The 19954-nt window shown below is 42.2% G+C and overlaps 1 protein-coding gene across 1 annotated transcript in view; it reads left to right on the top strand.

Annotated features, from left to right (window-relative positions):
* Positions 1-5556: 5556 nt before the first annotated feature.
* pdzd2 (PDZ domain containing 2) overlaps positions 5557-19954 on the top strand; it is an 89408-nt gene continuing 75010 nt past the window's right edge. Inside the window, exon 1 of the mRNA XM_085474292.1 lies at positions 5557-5847. The gene's annotated coding sequence lies outside the window, so the exon portion shown is untranslated. The remainder of the gene's footprint in view (positions 5848-19954) is intronic.

The following is a 19954-nucleotide window of genomic DNA, read 5'->3' as shown; positions in this document are numbered from 1 at the left end:
CGCGGCCAACCCCAGCTTAACACAAAAACTCCTTTCGGAAAGTTATGATTTTATTCACGACAATGCCAAATCAGAAATTCCCACACAGTGGTGTAAGCGGGAGATCAGCAGGTCGTGGTCCACTGTGTCAAATGCAGCTGTCATGTCCAATAAGACAAGCGCAGCATATTTACCACAATCAGTCGCAACAAGAATGTCATTCATAGCTTTAACAAGAGCTGTCTCCGTACTGTGAAAGGGCTTAAAACCGGGTTGAAAGATTTCAGACAGCTGCGAGTCATTCAAGTAGTCTAACAGCTGGGTATGTACAATCCTCTCCAAGATCTTGCTTAAAAAGGGAAGCTTGGAGAAAGGTCTAAAATTCGACATAACAGAACTATCAAGGCCAGGTTTCTTAAGTAAGGGATGTATGACTGCATGTTTAAAGGTCCATTAGACATGGATCCACATTCAGCTGGATCAGTTTTTCAGAAGGACCTGAGGCGAATTAAGAGCAGAGCTAAAATCAATCCCACATATGGTAAATGGACTGGATACACTTTTCTGCTCTATCTGAGCACTCACAGCGCTCTACACTAGTTGTCACTTTTTCCTACACACTTCCTGTCTAACATCCACACTCTGATTGATACATCAGAGATGCAACATGGGGTTAATGTCTTTGCCCAAGGATATTTGGCAGCAGACTAGGATCAAACCACCAACCTTCCAGTTAGTAGGTGACCACCCCACATGCAGAGGGACATGAATTATCAGCAAACATTCATAAAAAATAAACAACAGTCTGGTCTTATATAACCTACTGTTCCCACCTAAACTATTCAGCCTCTTCTCTCAAGAACTTCTGCCGAGATTTTTGTCAGTTGGCACCCGCCCGGCTATAGCTGGGTTTAATTCATTCTGGTGCTAGGATTTAAAAACTACAAATAAAATAAAATTATAACCCTTACCTTTTGACTGGCAACTGTCTCAGGTTGGACTGATGACAGCTGGGTTAAGGTCCAAACCCCTGCCACTATTTTAGACAAGAAGAGTGTTTGAAGAGAATGGATGGAATTAAAATCAGCAGATGTTGAAGTTTCCTATGAAGCAGTACCCTAAAAAGACCAATAAATGGCGCTATTGTACCATTTGCCCTGTAGAGTAGCTCTGTTATACCTATTCTTCATACTGTTTGTGAGGGAGTTCGCCTGTCTTTCCCAGGGTACAAAAGTTGACCAAAAATGGACTGAAGAAAAAAAATCTATAAGAAAACTTAGATGGAGGTATGCCTTCACGCACGCTCAATCATCCGGGTAAGGAAATCCCAGAAAGTTGATTCTGTTCATCTGTTTTCAGTGGGAGAAACGCTTCGTCATCATCAGGTGACTTCTTCAGTCTCAGCTGACTGCAGGTTTCCAACCTTATAAACAGGACATTTGTAAAATGACCTAAACTAGGACCACTGACTAACTATTGGCCATAAGGTCACTGATATGTCACATGGAGGATGTGGACATGTAAGAGAGAGAAAAACTGTCAACAACTCACTCAAGCAGAGAAAAATATCCTTGCAAAAGGGCTGAACTTTGCTATGATGCTGAGATTGTGTAACTGATCACAGCCACAGAGTCAGAAATTCAAAACAACAACACCGCAGATGTGAAAGCAGAGCAACTGTGGATGAAAATGTCGGCCTGTCTCAGCAAAGAAAAGTCCCCAGCATCCAATATCAGCATGGAGGAGAGGAAGGTACTTACACCGCTTAGTAAGGACAACAACAGCACCATCCAGCAGTCTACAGCAGGTGTTGGTTTGCTAAACCACACAGACCTTCATGAGAAAATTTAGCTCAGTGACAAAAATACTATAAAATACTAAAATATGAACCCTTGAAACAAGACCCAGGTAGTGGTCACAGGAAAAGGGTGATAGATTGTCTTAAGCAGTTGACTTTACTGACCAGACCTCAGACCACAAGTCACACCCAGGGGAATCTACACCAAGTCTGTATAGTTAACTAAAAAAACATAAACAGGGTGCACCTTTAAGACCTCCTTTAAAGCCTGTATGATCAGCTCTGTCACTTGTAACATCTCTTAGTTTCTGGCTTCGATCCTGACCCATTGATAGGCAGCTCTGAACACCACATCCAGAACACTTTGGATTTTGTTGAGAAGGTGAGAGATGTCATCATGGAGGCAGATGAAACCATGGTCTCGTACGACGTTACATCTCTCTTCATTTGCATCCCAGTCACGGAAGCATTGGAGGTAGTCCGTAAGAGATTAGACCCCAACCTCAGCAACAGGACCGCTCTCAGCATCCACCAAGTGTGTTTGAACTGTGTCTTCATTACACCTGTTTCACATACAAGGGTCAGTTCTACAGACGGAAACATGGGTGTGCCGTGGGCTCCCAGTTTCACCCATCGTGGCCAATTTGAACATGGAAGAAGTGGAAAAGAGAGCTCTGCTAATCTACCCTGGAACACCTCCAAGCCATTGGTTCAGATATGTGGATGACACCCGGCTGAAAATCAAATCTCAGGACGTACCACATTACCACATTAACTCTGTGGACCGACACATCAAATTCACCAGGGAGGATATGAAAAGGGGCAGGTTAGCCTTCTTAGACTGTGAGATTTCCATCAGTAATGAGGGACATCTAAAAGCTGACGTGTACCGTAAACCTACACATACGGATCAGTATCTAAGGTTTGACTCACATCAAACGTCATTATATACTCTCTATTGTTCTATTATACTACCTTACAGGACATACTGTGTGGAAGTGTGGGGAAACGTATAAAACACATCCAATATACATTCTGCAAAAAAGAGCATGTAGTTTGTTGTTGCTGTGGTTTACGTGCTGGAAATGGTTTTATTTGTGTATGCTCATGTGTTAGTGTGTATCTATACATCCATCCATCCACTGGAGCACAAACTGGGCGTCATCAGGACACTACAACACAGAGCAAACACCATCCGCACAGACACAGCAGCCAGGGAGGCAGAAGAACATCAAGAAGGCCCTGAGTAAATGTGGCTATCCTAGCTGGATGTTTGTCAAAGCTGGAAAGGCTCCTAAAAAAAGCTCCAGCCGATCCAGGAGTACGTGTCAGGAGTATCAGAATAGTTGAGACAAAATCTCATCTCTTTGACTTTCAAACCCCAAAACGTGCTGCGATAAGGATCCAGAGTATCAAACAGAGTAACATAGTGTACGCTGTTAAGTGCAGGAGGATTGCCAGGATTTATACATCGGGGGAACCAAACAACCTCTGGCTAAGAGGACGGCACAACACAGCAGAGCCACCTCGTCGGGCCAGGACTCTGCAGTCTATGCACACCTACAGGCCAGTGGACACTCTTTCAATGATGAGGATGTATCATCCTGGACAGGGAGGAACGCTGGTTTGAGGGCGGAGTCAAGGAGGCCATTTACGTGAAAAGGGAAAGACCATCTCTGAATGGAGGAGGGGCCTAAAGGTACATCTGTCACCATCTTACATGCTGTGATTGCAGCCATTCCCCAACTCTCTGTGAATTCTTGAATGTGTTGTCTGTCACTTCTTTTCACCCACTTGTCCACATCATCTGTGTGGGTGTGGCATATCAGTGGCCCTGGTACTGACCTCCCAGTCCATTGTTCATCAGTGGTGCTAGTTTCAGTCAATAACCAAATGTACTGTTGTGTAAACCTGCAGTCAGCTGAGAGTCACCTGGATGAGTCATGAAAACTCTTCATCCAGATGAACAGCTGCAGTCTTTAACCCCATTTTTCAAATACATTTAATAGCAAACACTCATAAAGCAGTTTCCATCTGAAGAGGACATACCATGTTCAGACATCAGAGACTAAAACAGCTCTGCTATCACTTCAGACATAAATAAAGACAGAGTGTTTGAAGGGTTAGTGAAGTCTGGCTAGCTGAAACATAGTGTGCTACCTGGTGGTGCTAACATAGTGTAATGAAGACCGAGGAATAGTGGTAACTAATAATAATGAAAGTAAATGTGATTGGATGAATGCAGTCCGACAGTGACCAGTGATTATTTTCAGGGGCTTGTTTGTGCCAAAAAAAGGAAAATGCAAAGCACTGCAACATGTTAAAAAGATGGCCGCCTTAATAAACTCAGTAGGAGCTTGGAACCAGAGGCAGGGTTGATACGTCACCATATATGACCTATTGTTCTACATGTTGGAACAGCAGGTCCTACTAAATAATGATGACGTGCACCAGACACGTCTTAGTATCAATAAGCATAAAACAAGAAAGGCACTGCTAAGTGAAATGAAAGGGCACAACTGGTAGAACTCATGGGGCTCAATCTAGGCTGACTGCTGCAGAGCCATGTGTTTACCTGAGGACACCAATCACCCACCTTGATGGCCCGGTGGAAGCACCTTCAGTTGAACTAATCATTTACTGTATGACTTTATCAGTCCCCAACATTTTGGCTTTCTTTATAACATTGCCCCAGTTCAGTGCTCTGTGTGGGTATTCAGTTATGGACATTTGTGCTCTCTCTGAAGGTCCCACCAAAGTGTTTCAGTGGGGCTGAGGTCTGGAATGGGCCTTTGCAGCAGCTTGACTCTTTTCTTTTTCAGCTGTGCTTGGGATCATCGTCCTGTTGCACGACCCAATTAGAGCCAAGCTTTAACTGTCAGACAGATGGACGCACATTTGACAGATGGTCCACACTTCATGCTCCACTCAGTGATTGAAAGGTGCCCAGATCACCACGCCTCCACCACTGTGCTTCACAGTTTGTGGTGATATTTAAAAGTGGTCCTCTGCACGCCGCCAGACGTCTTCACTTTGGTATCGTCTGTCTGAAGGATATTGTTCTAAGTGTTTTGTTGTTCATTTTGCAGCTTTGCAAACCTAAGCTGTGCTAGCACACTGACTTTAGACAGAAGAGGCTTCGCCTGGCAACCCTTCCAACAACTCGTATGATTTCAAGTCTTTTTTCTAATTGTACTGACATGAAATGCATCATTTGAGATGCAACACAGGCCACCTATATCGCCTTATCCCAAGGATGCATTAAGGTGTTTTTTGTACTTTTCTGTACTCTGTAGGGTCCTGTAAATGATTTTAACATGGTTGTATGTTGAATATATATGTGAGAGTGTGCTGTTTGAGAAGAAGAAAGCCCGGGTCTACCAGTGCACTAAAGGAGGTGAAGAACAAAGGTTACAATGTTAGAGAGATGTCCATGTGTGTGGCATCATAGTAACCAGGATGAATAAGCACAGTCACGTATACAGTACGGCTGGTTCCATTTGAACTTGGAGACAGCCAGAGTGGAAACACCGAGCAGCATGCTAACATCTGCTAATTCCTGCTTCATGTTGTAACAAGTTCAAGTTGGGAGAGTTGGGAGGTCAGTTTGACAGACCATAGTATTATTACTACTGTAGAGTTATCACACGATGTGATGGACAGCACATCACAACACGTAGTGTTGGGGAGCCCACGGGGGGAGGAGCTGGGCGCAAAAGAACCACCTCAACAAATCTGGACGTGACTCCACCCTCCGTGTGCAGTGGGGAGTGGGGCGGCCGAGTGACAGTTCAACCCGAACCCAAACCACCCGTGACTGTGGCTCAGCAGGCTGAAGTTTGACTTTGTCTCTGTGTTTTTTTTCCTCGGTGTTCCCGGAGAGGATATCGGGACTTCTGAAGTTTGGAGCCGCTTTTCTTCAGAAGCTTTGCGCCACTTTATTCCTGCACACAGGCGCTCTGTGAAGCGCGCCTTTCATCTCTCTTTAAAAAGGAAAAAACCCGCTGAAAACACGGAGGATTGTTCGAGCTGGAAGTGGAAGCCTTAGAGGAACACGGTGTAGCCCGCAGGTACAGTAGCTCTGCGTTATCTTCGCACTGAGTACGCGTTTAGAGACGTGGACGGTAACACAGCAGTGACTGAGCCTTTGCGAGTGTGTCGCTTTCACAGAATAGGGACACGCTGGAAAACAGCGAGCATCAGCAGTATCCGCTTGGCTGCACAGCTCTGGACCGTCTGAGCGCTTCACTTTATTACGCATTATACGGACAGCTGTGAACTAAATAAGTCACGTTACTGAAGACTTTCAGATACTAACTAATCATAACCAACCAATCTGACCAGCAACGTTTTCTTTAGAAAAAGTTTGGTGTTAATGCATTATTATTGTTATTGTTATTATTATTATTATTATTATTATTATTATTAGTAGTAGTAGTAGTAGTAGTAGTAGTGTATCTAGATACATGTCAGCAGAAGGTTAAACTATATAACCTCAACAACAGCACCGTGTGTGTGTGTGTGTGTGTGTTGTTTTTCTTCTTCTTGAACTTATAATTTAAAAGCACAAAGCGTGAATGTCTCTGATGTGTTTACCGACCATCAGTCTGTCAGACACACCGAGTGATTCCTTAAAGTTCTCTCTGCTCTCTCAGCTCCATTCACTGTTGCTTTCAAGCTCTTTTGGCTCCAGCTTTAAAATGACCTCATTAAGAAGTAATGTGATTTCTTTTCAGTGTAGAGACTGCCATCCAACATTCACAGCCTACCACCCTCACGAGCCACACAAGTACTTAGTTGAACAGAGCATGTGAAATATGTACAGTATGATTATGAACATGTTGTATACGAAACCATCCAAACACATTTCACTGCTACATGTCTCATGTCTCTGATGTCTCACTGATGTATGAGAGGACACATCGTGGGCTTCACTAGGAAAAAAAACACAAATACTCTGCAATACCTGGTCCTGGTACTGATACTGCAGATAATATGGATGTTTTTCCCAGGTTCCAAATTAGAGTGACTTTGTGTGTGTCTGTATGTAAACGCCTTGAGACAGCTGTACTTGCTGTGAATTGAAATTGAACTGTGTCGTAACAGAGGTCGAAAGTAACAAAATACAAGTACTTGGTAACAGTGCATAGAATCTTCTGTTATTTTTATTGTTGTCCTTTATTTATCCAGATCAAAGTTTCCAAGAGGGCAGCACATAAATACGATACATAATAATATAACAAATGCAATATTCCACACAGACACAGGAATAATATGCAACAATGACATTATAAGCAGTCACACTAACCAGAGGAGCTTTTCTCTCACTCATATAAATACAACTAAAGTCCCACATTGTAACTATTTCTGACCATTTCAGTTTATTCTGTGGATTATTCCAGAAACACAGCCATATTTAAATGTTGTTGTTTTTTAATTGTGTTCTGACTCAGGGGACAAGCATTTGTATATTGTTGGGAGAGCGTAGGCTAGACTGGATGTGGTTTTTACACATAAACACACAGATAAGAAGGAACCAGGCCAAGGAGACATCGATTTACCAAGAAACTGTGTATGCAGGTGAAAGTGGATATGTGAGGTCTGTGGATATATGAGGTCTGTGGATATATGCTGTCTGTGGACATGTGCGGTCTGTGGACATGTGCTGTCTGTGGACATGTGCTGTCTGTGGATATATGCGGTCTGTGGACATGTGCGGTCTGTGGATATATGAGATCTGTGGACATGTGCGGTCTGTGGATATATGCGGTCTGTGGACATGTGCGGTCTGTGGATATATGAGGTCTGTGGACATGTGAGGTCTGTGGATATATGCGGTCTGTGGACATGTGCGGTCTGTGGACATGTGCTGTCTGTGGACATGTGCGGTCAGTGGATATATGCGGTCTGTGGACATGTGCGGTCTGTGGATATATGAGATCTGTGGACATGTGCGGTCTGTGGATATATGCGGTCTGTGGACATGTGCGGTCTGTGGACATGTGCTGTCTGTGGACATGTGAGGTCTGTGGATATATGCGGTCTGTGGACATGTGCTGTCTGTGGACATGTGCGGTCTGTGGATATATGCGGTCTGTGGACATGTGCGGTCTGTGGATATATGCGGTCTGTGGACATGTGCGGTCTGTGGACATGTGCTGTCTGTGGACATGTGAGGTCTGTCGATATATGCGGTCTGTGGACATGTGAGGTCTGTGGACATGTGCTGTCTGTGGACATGTGCGGTCTGTGGATATATGCGGTCTGTGGACATGTGCGGTCTGTGGATATATGCTGTCTGTGGACATGTGCGGTCTGTGGATATATGCTGTCTGTGGACATGTGCGGTCTGTGGATATATGTGGTCTGTGGATATATGCGGTCTGTGGATATATGCGGTCTGTGGACATGTGCGGTCTGTGGATATATGCTGTCTGTGGACATGTGCGGTCTGTGGATATATGCTGTCTGTGGACATGTGCGGTCTGTGGATATATGCGGTCTGTGGACATGTGCGGTCTGTGGATATATGCTGTCTGTGGACATGTGCGGTCTGTGGATATATGCGGTCTGTGGACATGTGCGGTCTGTGGATATTTGCGGTCTGTGGACATGTGCGGTCTGTGGATATATGTGGTCTGTGGACATGTGCGGTCTGTGGATATATGCTGTCTGTGGACATGTGCGGTCTGTGGATATATGCTGTCTGTGGACATGTGCGGTCTGTGGATATATGCGGTCTGTGGACATGTGCGGTCTGTGGATATATGCTGTCTGTGGACATGTGCGGTCTGTGGATATATGCGGTCTGTGGACATGTGCGGTCTGTGGATATATGCTGTCTGTGGACATGTGCGGTCTGTGGATATATGCGGTCTGTGGACATGTGCGGTCTGTGGATATATGTGGTCTGTGGATATATGCTGTCTGTGGACATGTGCGGTCTGTGGATATATGTGGTCTGTGGATATATGCAGTCTGTGGACATGTGCGGTCTGTGGATATATGAGGTCTGTGGACATGTGCGGTCTGTGGATATATGCGGTCTGTGGACATGTGCAGTCTGTGGATATGTGCTGTTTGTGGATATACAGAAAACATTATTTAGCAGTAGCAGAGAGAACAGTGACATACACGATTTCCACAGCCGGTAATAAAACATGGATCAGGAAACAGGATCTTTAAGTTCTGGTCTGATGCATCAATCAGCACATCAGCATAAAGACTCCAGTATCTGTTCTACGTCAGATTATCAGAACAAGCTTGTTATTTTTCTTTTAAGAAGTTTGAGGCAGGTTTTATTTCACATCAGTGCGTGCCGTCAAAATGATGAAAAAACATTTAATTTATGCATCATTTGTAGCGCTGTACTAAGAGTTAAAGTGGGGCAGAACAATCCAGAAGTGTTTTTGAAAGGAGAAATACAGGAAGGGGTGGGAGGGAGAGCGGTTCGGTTTGAAGGCGAGGGCTGTTCAATGCGATCTGAAATCTAAAGCTTACATGAGAGCGACCTTTAATATACTATATACTGGATCAGTATATGATGCAAAATGTCATATGAACCTGAAGTGTGTACAAACTGTGTGTTATTTACAGGGTGCATGAAAACACTGCAGGTTAGAGCAGGACGACGGCTCACAGTGAAGCTCACAGCAGAAACTGATTGATTCACTACAACTAATGTTGTACTAATGCACTAAATATATTATTTTGTTCTTATTATTAGTAGCACAAGGCTCAGTTAGCTTTGGACAAAGTAGTAGAAACATCTTCAGAAAAGCTGCTTTTCACTTTCTGACTGTGAGTACATTTCACAGCCTGCACGCTTGTTCAAGATTTCAGATTTTTTAACACAAGTACTGTACTTCTGCTGACCCTCCTGTTCTCAGGTACAACAATGATATGTGTGGGTCAGTTTGACACACGTCATTGTTAGTCGTCCAAAAGTGTCAGACACCCAAATATTCCCATAAACAGTGTTTATATGTCATGATTAATCCATTACTAACATTTCAATCAATATTTAATGCAATGTAGCTCACAGATCATGGTTCAATGCTGATATATAACTCGTTTTTTCATAAAAAAAATGAGTATTTAAACATTTTTAATGTACATTGAAAAGTCCTGCATACAAAACAGAATGTTTTCCATGATATTGACTTTTCTAAAATGTAGTAATAATAGCTGTAAGCGTGTTGAACATTCGTATCTCAATTTTCAAATCAGATTACTGAGAGAAAATACAAAGTCTCCAGAGACGTGTTCTGCATCCCACAGACTGGCTGCTGACTCACAGACCCAGCCAGGACTCGCAAACATGCATCCTGTCAGTTCTCCTTCAGATACACCGTCTCTTCAGATTAGCTGTTTTCAGAATGACTTTCTGTACCGAGCTCTGTCACACGAGTCACTGCCACACTAGTGGGACTTGGCACCGTTTGTTATTGTGTTTCGTGCACTTTTGGCTGATGTGTATCTCAGGATGAAGATCACAATATTTAACCATTTTTTGATAATATTGTTGTCCTTGGAGGGATATGAATAGGGATGGGTACCGGTGTCGGGTGCCATGATGGCACCGGTTCTGACATAAACAGTAGTAACCAGACCGAAAAGCAGCGCACATTTCGGTGCTTTTTTTTCCTGAGCTGTGATACACTTCTAGCCAATCATTTTACGTTTCCGAGGATAGTAGGCGGGGCCAGGTACGTACGTTCTTTTAGAGCAGAGCTACAGATTAAAAATGCCCAAGGTGAAGCGGTCAAAGTCTGGCTGTACTTCACAGCAAAAGATGCAAACTCAGCAGCAACAAGTGCTTTAAGCTGATACTGTGATACTGTCAAAGGAGGTAACACCTCAAATCTGATGAAACACCTGGCGACGCATAGCGGTTTTTTTTAAATCCCAGAAATGCGCCGTATTTGATAGCTTGCTGCGAGACCTCACACCGAGCACATCTACTGCGGGTGGGTTGCCTGTTATGCAACATCCCCCAAAAACCCGAAGAGGAGAGTCCTGGCCCCTAGCCCTGCCAGTGTAGCAGAAATGATGAGGATGATGATGCAGCAGCAGCCGTTCTTCTCTGCGTGAGTAGCTTAATGTTGTTCGTGTGTAATTTACGTTGAGTAGGCTAACCACGTTATTACATTAATGCATGTAAGGTGAACTAGCAAACATCATCATAGCTACATGCGGCTGTCTTCTTGTTTGATGGCAGATACTCCCTTCACCCTGGCTAAAAAGGCTAAAATGACCAAAGAAAAAGTGGGAAACAGTTAAACATGAGAGGTTTTTGGACAAAGTTTGTGTTTTTTCCATTGTTTAAGCACTGCTTCCAGCCAAGAGTGATACCATATATGCCCCATAGCTGCAGAAAAGGCTAACGTTGTTATCTTTTTACAAAAACAGCTGAACATGAGAGGTTTTTGGACCAATTTTGTGTTCTCCATTCTTTAAGCACCGGTTTGAGCACCGTTTGAGCACCGGCACCGTTTCAAAAGTACCGGTTTGGCACCGGTATCGGATAAAACCTAAACGATCCCCATCCCTAGATATGAACAGCAGTTTCCTCATTTGGTTCATAATCTGAATCCTGAGACTTCAAGATGTTCTTCAGCCACATCCTCCTCAGACGAATCTCCCACCCTGTGATCAAAGCTCCAGAGCCTGCTGGGCTCTCAGCTTTTTACTTCTGCTGCCCGTTTGGTAATAAACTGACAGGCTGCAGAGTCCTTATGTACTCTGCTCATTTCCTGCTGAGTGTACATTCAGTGTGGTTGGAGCTGGCCGGAGAGCAGAAAAGGTTCCCATCAAACGTCATAACATCACTTTACACATGAGGTCAGTAAGTCAGTTGTGTGTTTGAAGTGAAATATGGCTCACCCCGTTAGCCTCCACTTTGACTGCCAGGTCAAACTGACTCGAACCGTATCTATGTAATATGAACCTGCAGGGTTACAGATATGTCAGATGGACCATTTATATGTTGATCACACTTTTTTAGCAAAGCAAAATAAGTTTCATGTTAAAAAAGCAATTTGAACCATTTTTTAAAATGTTTTTCAAATATCAAAACAGTCAGTTGGACCCACAACATAACAGAAGGGTTAAATAAAGCCTGTCTGTACCTCAGCTGCTTCCCTGTCACGGTGTAGAGGAAACAGTCTGAGCTGCATTGGTAATGAGAGCTCAGCACAGAAGCAGCAGAACCAGAAATCAAGTAAGACGAGCCTCAAATTCCTAACAGCAGGGTCAGCTGCTCTCCTGATCTCAAGTCATTTTTTGGTATCAGAATTGACCATAATGGATCAGTTGGGGTGACTCTGGGTTAACAGGCTCTAAAACTCATCCTGACAACCATCAAAAGGCTAAACTTGAAGTTTACATACATGACTTCACACAGTGCGCTGCTTACTGTACTTCTTTCAGAGTTAGTAGTTCTGTGCCCTGTGGTCTCAGTTACACTGCTGTAATTCAATTCAATTCAATTGTATTTATACAGCGCCAAATCACAACAACAGTCGCCTCAAGGAGCTTTACATTGTAAGGTCGACCCTACAATAATACACACAGACATAAACCCAACAATCACATGACCCCCTATGAGCAAGCACTTTGGTGACAGTGGGAAGGAAAAACTCCCTTTTAACAGGAAGAAACCTCCGGTAGAACCAGGCTCAGGGAGGGGCGGGGCCATCTGCTGTGATTGGTTGGGGTGAGAGAAGGAAGACAGGATAAAGACATGCTGTGGAAGAGAGACAGAGGTTAATAACAGATATGATTCAATGCAGAGAGGTCTGTTAACACATAGTGAGTGAGAAAGGTGACTGGAAAGGAAAAACTCAATGCATCATGGGAATCCCCGGCAGCCTACATCTATTGCAGCATAACTAAGGGAGGATTCAGGGTCACCTGGTCCAGCCCTAACTATATGCTTTAGCAAAAAGGAAAGTTTGAAGCCTGATCTTGAAAGTAGAGATAGTGTCTGTCTCCTGAATCCAAACTGGAAGCTGGTTCCACAGAAGAGGGGCCTGAAAACTGAAGGCTCTGCCTCCCATTCTACTTTAAATACTCTAGGACAGGGGTCAGCATTTGGACCCGGTTTCCACGCAAAGGTAAACACTGGGAGCCGCAAATACTTTTTGACATCTAAAATGAAGATAACACTGTATCAAGGGCGTAGACTTGGCGTGGACGGAAGGGACATGTCCCCACCAATATCCTGCGATTATTGAATTGTCCCCACCAATAATTTGATCTCTTCGAATAAAGAAAATCAAGAAAAAAACGATCTGTCAGCGTCTCATTCACCCAGCGGTGCAGAAAGAGTTAAATTACGTTCTCTACTGGAGTCCTACATCATGTGACAAATATGGCCAATGTGATTGGCTGAGCCTTTCAGGGAGCTCTGTTTAGTTTCAGCAGCGGCAAACCTGCGCTGCGAGGAGGAGAGGAGGACGGCAGCAAAGAGGAAGAACCTGGATATAAGAAAGTATTTTTCAAAGAAACCTGTAAGTCACTTAAAGCCAAGTTCACTCATAAAATGTGTCACAATAACGTTACAGGCTGTGCTAGGCTTTGGCCCACATCAGTCTGAAACTGTATGTAACCACGAATAACGTGTTTGGGAAACTAACTGCATAACAGGCAGCACTATTAGTTCTCTCAGTCTCAGAGCAGCGTTTCTCATTTTGATTGAAACTGTCAGAAAACGTCAGCCTCGAGCAGCCCGGATATTAGTTTACAGAGGCTGTTAGAATTATATGTTTAATGTTAAAATGTTGGTGACACAATAATTTCATCCTAATCGCACTGACGTATTCATAGGGTTCATTTTTGAGATAAAATGTCATCATGATATGCAAATATTTCAACCAACCCAAAGCTCAGAGAGCAATGGTGACAGAAGGTCACAGGTGAAATTGGATGATGACTTGTTGGCTCATGACTGTATTTGAAGCACATGTGTGACTGCATGTATGTGGAATGTCTCACTGTTATTCATCAGGTGACAGAGGCAGCTCTGCCATGTTGTAGCTCAGACAGAGGTGAAGAGGCGAGCTCACAGGTGACTGGCTGATGATTTGGTGCTATAGATTAACTAGTATTTATTATCATGACAATTGTTAGGCTGCTGATGTAAATTGATTCATTAGTGTATGTTTGACAAAGAATCTGAATTGACATGTCTCACTTTTATATGGCACAAATCAATGTGTTATTTTATCAGGTGGCAATATGTCCCAGTGCAGTCAGAGGGGAAGAGCCAGGCCCAAAGGTGAGGCACATCAAGCACAGAATAATAATTGTAATCTGAGGATAAAACGCAGGTACTGCATTCAGTGTCCCCTTAGTGCTAATGTATCAGAGATGTTGGTGTAACTGAAGTAATGTTGTTAAGTCCTTGAAGTCATATTCTTTTATTGTCATGACTGTATTTGAAGCTATTTTTATGTTTGTATGATACCTGATTTATATGGAATATGGCTGAAGTAAACTAAAGCCTAAAATACTTAGTCAGTCATTTGTTTAATAGTAATTTAACATTATATAATTCACATGTAAAACTATGAATTGTAATTTTAAATGGTTTAAAAGCAGGTAGAATAGCATATGTAGGCAAGTATATTTCTCCTTTTTTTTAAATCAAGAAGCAAAGACAAAAAGGGAAAAAAAGAAACAGGGTTCGATGGTTGAATCGTCCGTCCCCACCAACGCCAAAACCAAATCTACCCCCTTGCACTGTATATATTGTTTTTTACTTGTATGCTTTGTGTGAACAACTAAAGTGTGTTGCTTATGAAATCCATGAAATGCTACAGAGAAAATGACATGTTATTTATGTAATGAACACATTTTGAACTCCTAAAGAAATATAACAAAAGGAAAGACACCCAGCTGAACTAAAAGGATCCAGGAAACAAAAACTGTTGTGAGCCGCCACCCTCATATCGCCTTTGGGCTTTTGGAGCCTTGACCTGACTTTTAAAAAATAATTGGAAAAAAAGCACTATGCTGCTAAAAAAAATAGATATTTGCAAAATTCTGCCTAAATATGTATTTTACCTGGTTAATGTCTGTGGCGGGGCGTGGTCTGCAGCGCCGCTGCAGGGGAGGCGGACGCACCTGAGCGTCTGTGCTCTCTATGCTGTTGTTGGTATATGTCGGGCTGTGAGCTGAAAAGCTACAGCTGGCTGTATGCGTACAGCAACCGTGTGTGAAAAGTGGTCAATAAAGAGATGCTGAAAAGCGTGTTCATGCAAACACCATTGGGTCTTTCGTAATATGTTTACAACGGGACTTCTGCTCCTGAACCTCTGCGCACAGTGTCTGCAGATCGGGGCTGTACGAAGTCACTTTCATCTTTACGCAGGACTGTAAGCTGTCGTCTGTGAGGCGTGAGCGGTGTTTGTTTTTAACATAGCTCACAGTGGAGCTGCTGACATAATGTGGATCCGAAGATCCATAATTGGCCTACCTGGGGTTGAAAGTCTCGATAAATGCATGGCGTTTCGGCGGGTACACCGGCTTCCGCGAGCGTGACGCTTATTTTGAGCGATGAAAAAATAAAAAAATATTTCAATATCACAATAATCTTCCAATTTAGAACTACAAGTTTAAAAAAAAAACTAACATAAAAAAAATACACTTCAGCTAAATACTTTTAACTTATTTTCCCAAACCACCTTGTAGTGTGGTTATATGAAATATAAGAGAAAGAGAGAACTTTAGGAAATTAATATAGCCACTACAATGATCATCAAAACGATGAAAAAATATTGGCGTAAACAGTTTATTTTGCAACACCACGAAACAAACGATAGCGTAAAATGAAACGATAGACGTTTTTATATCGTCATCCGATATATATTGTTATATCGAACAGCACTAGAAAGCAGTCTTACATATTTGTTTAATATGTGCGTTGAAGGACATGTCCTGGTCAAAAATGACTCCAAGGTTCCTCACAGCGTTACTGGAGGCCAAGGTAATGCCATCCAGAGGAAGAATCTGCTTAGATACCATATTTCTAAGATTTTCAGGGCCGAGTACAATAACCTCAGTTTGATCTGAATTAAGAAGCAGAAAGTTAGCGGCCATCCAGGTCTTTATGTCTTTAAGACATTCCTGCAGTTTAACTCATTGGTGTGTGTTATCTGGCTTCATGCACAGATAGAGCTGGGTGTCATCAGCATAGCAGTGTAAATGTATGCTATGTCTTCTAATGATGCTGCCTAAGGGAAGCATGTATAATGTAAACAGAATTGGTCCTAGCACTGAACCCTGTGGAACTCCATAATTAACCTCAGTGTGTGAAGAGGACTCTCCATTTACATGCACAAACTGGAGTCTATTAGATAGATATGATACAAACCACTGCAGCACAGTACCTGTAATACCTACAGCATGTTCTAATCGCTCTAATAGGATATTATGGTCGACAGTATCGAACGCTGCACTGAGGTCTAGCAGGACAAGCACAGAGATGAGTCCACTGTCAGAGGCCATAAGAAGATCATTTGTAACCTTCACTAAAGCTGTTTCTGTGCTGTGATGAGCTCTGAAACCTGACTGAAACTGCTCTATGTTGGTACAGGGCATTGAAGATGATAACAGCGGGTGGATTATATTCTTAAACTTAGTTACAGCGCTTTCAGAAAGACATCTACTGTGATAAAGTCTACTCTCCACTGCTGTGTAATCAATTATTGTAAATGTAATCAGGAAATGATCAGACAGGAGAGTATGGAAGAAATATAGTATCATCAGAATTCAAGTATTTTTAGACATTGAATTTATGACACTGAATTTTTATCCTCCAAATTTCCCTGCAAAAATATTCACCTGCAAAAATTCAACTGCAAAAGTGATGAACTTTAATGACCCAAGCCAGAGCAATCAGCACCAGATCGAGTCGAGTGGCTCTCGGCCAATTAAATTACGCTGTTTGATCACATGACACCGTTAGCCAGCAGTGTGTCTCCTAAAAGAGAGCTGTTTAGAGGTGAGTGATTAAGTTTTTCTCCTAAATAGAGATCATTACAGAACGCCTAGTCCTACTTAAAATCCCATTTATTTTTATTTTATCATCTACTCGAACTAAGGAAAACGTTTGACTAACTCAAAGACAATTTCCACGCCTCCCCTGCCTGACTGCAGAGGCAGTTTTGAATTTAGGAGCAGCAAGATGGAAGCGGCAAACCCTGGCGATTCTCCGGTAAGTATATTGTTTTTTATCTTCAAGTTTGTCTTTTGAAACGTTAATTTTATTTAAATCCGTTGCTCACGTATAAAGTACACAGACGGGGTCTTTGCTCAACTCGTCTGAGGCGTGTCTCACTAAGCGCTACATGCTAGCATCCTGCTAACCGAGCTACCCTTTACATGCTGTGCTTTAGAAAATAGGATACTCGTTAAAAAATACTCCGCAGATATTGATAGATAGACGAACACTGCAAATATAATGTTGTAAACGAAAACGGCCTTTGGTGAAGGGGTAAAATACACCATGAATAAAGCCATAGATTGAATGGCTGCCATGGTTGCAGAACGGCCTGATTTAATGACAAGAATGGGGAAGAGTGAGGCGAAGTGAACCAAAGCCACAAAACACGGTCAGACAAGGCGGCAAAAGGGCAGTGATCTGTCCGTCAGTATGAAGTTGGTGTGTGCTTTGGTGAACAAAAACTCCAAACCGGTAGCAGGAAGGTGCGAGACTCGTGTTTCACTGGAATAGTGGTGAATTAAAACATCCTTTGTTGGGGACATTTAGGTGTAAATGCATCCATACAGGTGAGACAGAGGCAGACCAGACAGTGAAGAAAACAAGGCAAACATTAGAAATATTAAAACGGAAATATAGGATTAATATAACATACAATTGGGGAAAATGTAAGGAACACAATGTAAATGATATTGTAAAGTCATTAAAACAGCATACTCTGATTAAAAGAAACAGATAATTGGGTAGGAGGATGATGATGATGATGATTTTGATGATAATAATAATAATAATAATAATAATGTTAAAGAACATGTACAAGATGGGTATGTATACTTGTAGCCAGAACTTAACTACAAAGTTGTAGCATGCCAGACCATCTTGATTGAATGTAACTTCGCTCCACACAAGTTTTATGGTAGACATATTCATATTGGTATCTAATAAATGATTAATTCTTAGATTTTATCAAACGTTAATTTATAAATTGTTTCTGTCTTTATGTGTTTGTTTCAGATTATGCAAGATGTAATTATTCAGTCAGCAAGACACTTGCTGCAGTTACTGACATCATCCAACTGAACTGCTGCTGTGATGAATCAGAATACAAGGTTTACTTTAGCAAGACTTATGAGTTAATGCTACATTTAACTAAATTGTTATATATTTTGTGTCCAATATTGTCTCCATATGATTTTGTTTTTTGCAACATCTTGCAGAGAACAGAGTCAAGGTACCAGCTTGGTCAACCCTAAAAGACCATCTGTTCATCAAGAAATGACCAGGTGAAAAAGTCATAAACTAAACACTCTGCATGAATTTAGGATGCAACTTTATATCTTACCTGCTCTACACTCAGGGCTTGAATTACAACAACAGTCAATCACATAAAAAAAAAAAAATACTTTTGGTAGTTCTGTGTCTCTCTCTCTCCTCCAAACCCAGATGGCTGCTGGTACTGAACCGGGTTCTGCTGGAGGTTTCTTCTTGTTAAAGGGGAGTTTTTCCTCTGCACTGTCACTTCATGCTGCTCAGTGTGAGGGATTGTTGAGGTTGAGTCCATATGTCCTGCGAACAACTGCTGGGCAATGACACCATGCAATCTTCTGGGATTCCTTGGATAGAAAACCTGTGAGCTGCACTTGTCCTTGGTCTTCACAGCTCACCTTTTTACTGTTTATTGAATCAAAATTCTCCAGTGACATGGATTCTACATTGTAACTGATGTGATGTTCTATAAAGTGGTTTTAATAAAAAAAAAAAGAAGGCAAAAATTAGTTTGTTTCTTTATTCAATTTTTGAACAGTGATACTCATTCAGTAAATGCAAATTATTTACACGGCAGTGCACTATAGGCATAAATCTAGACCCCTAGATAAAACATGATGGCATTATAGCAGTGACAACTCCTCCACAGTAGCAGGTGGGATTTTTCTTTTTTGAGGACGGCTCCTTTTACCTGTCACTACAGATGGTCTGTTTGTTCTGATCAAGAGCCTTTTTTTGGGCAGCTGAAGAGGAGAAGTGTATCTTATGGCCAACCTCTGGCTGTATCTTGGTCATATTACCCAGCAAAACCCAGTATGCAGGTTCATCTGTAACAGTCCTTGTGCCACAGATCACTGTTGCTTCTACATTAAACAGAAGAGCAGTGACATGGGTGCAGGTCTCCGTGACTCCGGCCTTACAGCTGCAGTGGGCGGCTTCAACCTTCCCTGTGATGCTCACAGTGACCCATGGCTGCAATGCTGGTTCATTCAGTCTTTGAGAGTGCAGGACCTGAAACACACACAAAGTTCTTGTCTTTAAATGAACTATGAGCCAAGGCTGACATAAATGTTTTATCTACTTAATCATTAATGTAACAGTGTTTAGAAAGTTAGCACATACATGTAATTTTTCATTTCTTTATGTGTCCATCTATAGAACGCTGCATGTTATAGTGTAAATCTGCCTGTTCTCTGTCAGAAACCTGCCTGCAGAAAATGAACCTAAAGGATGTAATGCAAGGATGTCATCACTTTCAAGATGGAGAAAGCATAACGTGACAATTATGAATCACTTAATATGATAAGGAGATTCTGCAGGTCATTAATCAATGTATAAAATTAAATAAAATTATTTTTAGTGACACAAGATACAAATATGGAAGGAAGATGTATAATCGCTCAGTTTGGGGAAATTGTGGGTAGCCTGCAAGGGCCTCAACTTCTCCATACCCACAATGTGCAACAAATGGGCACAGCTATCTTCAACAGTGGAACATCGGCCAGTTACTTCCAACTTTAACGCAGCTTGTAGTCTTGGAGAGCAGCACACCAAAACTGCATGCACAACTTCTGCTAACAGTGGAAACAGATTAAGAAATCCATGCAAACAGATTCATAAACCGAAAGAATATTATTTTACAGGATTAATGATCATATCAGCCGCTGGCTGATCACAAACCCTGA

This window comes from Copadichromis virginalis, linkage group LG12, assembly GCF_057382275.1.
Source record: "Copadichromis virginalis isolate Kocher_CV1m ecotype Utaka linkage group LG12, C_Virginalis_male_GT1.1, whole genome shotgun sequence".
In the NCBI taxonomy this organism is placed as follows: Eukaryota; Metazoa; Chordata; class Actinopteri; order Cichliformes; family Cichlidae; genus Copadichromis; species Copadichromis virginalis.
This window is presented reverse-complemented; position numbering and strand designations above follow the sequence as displayed.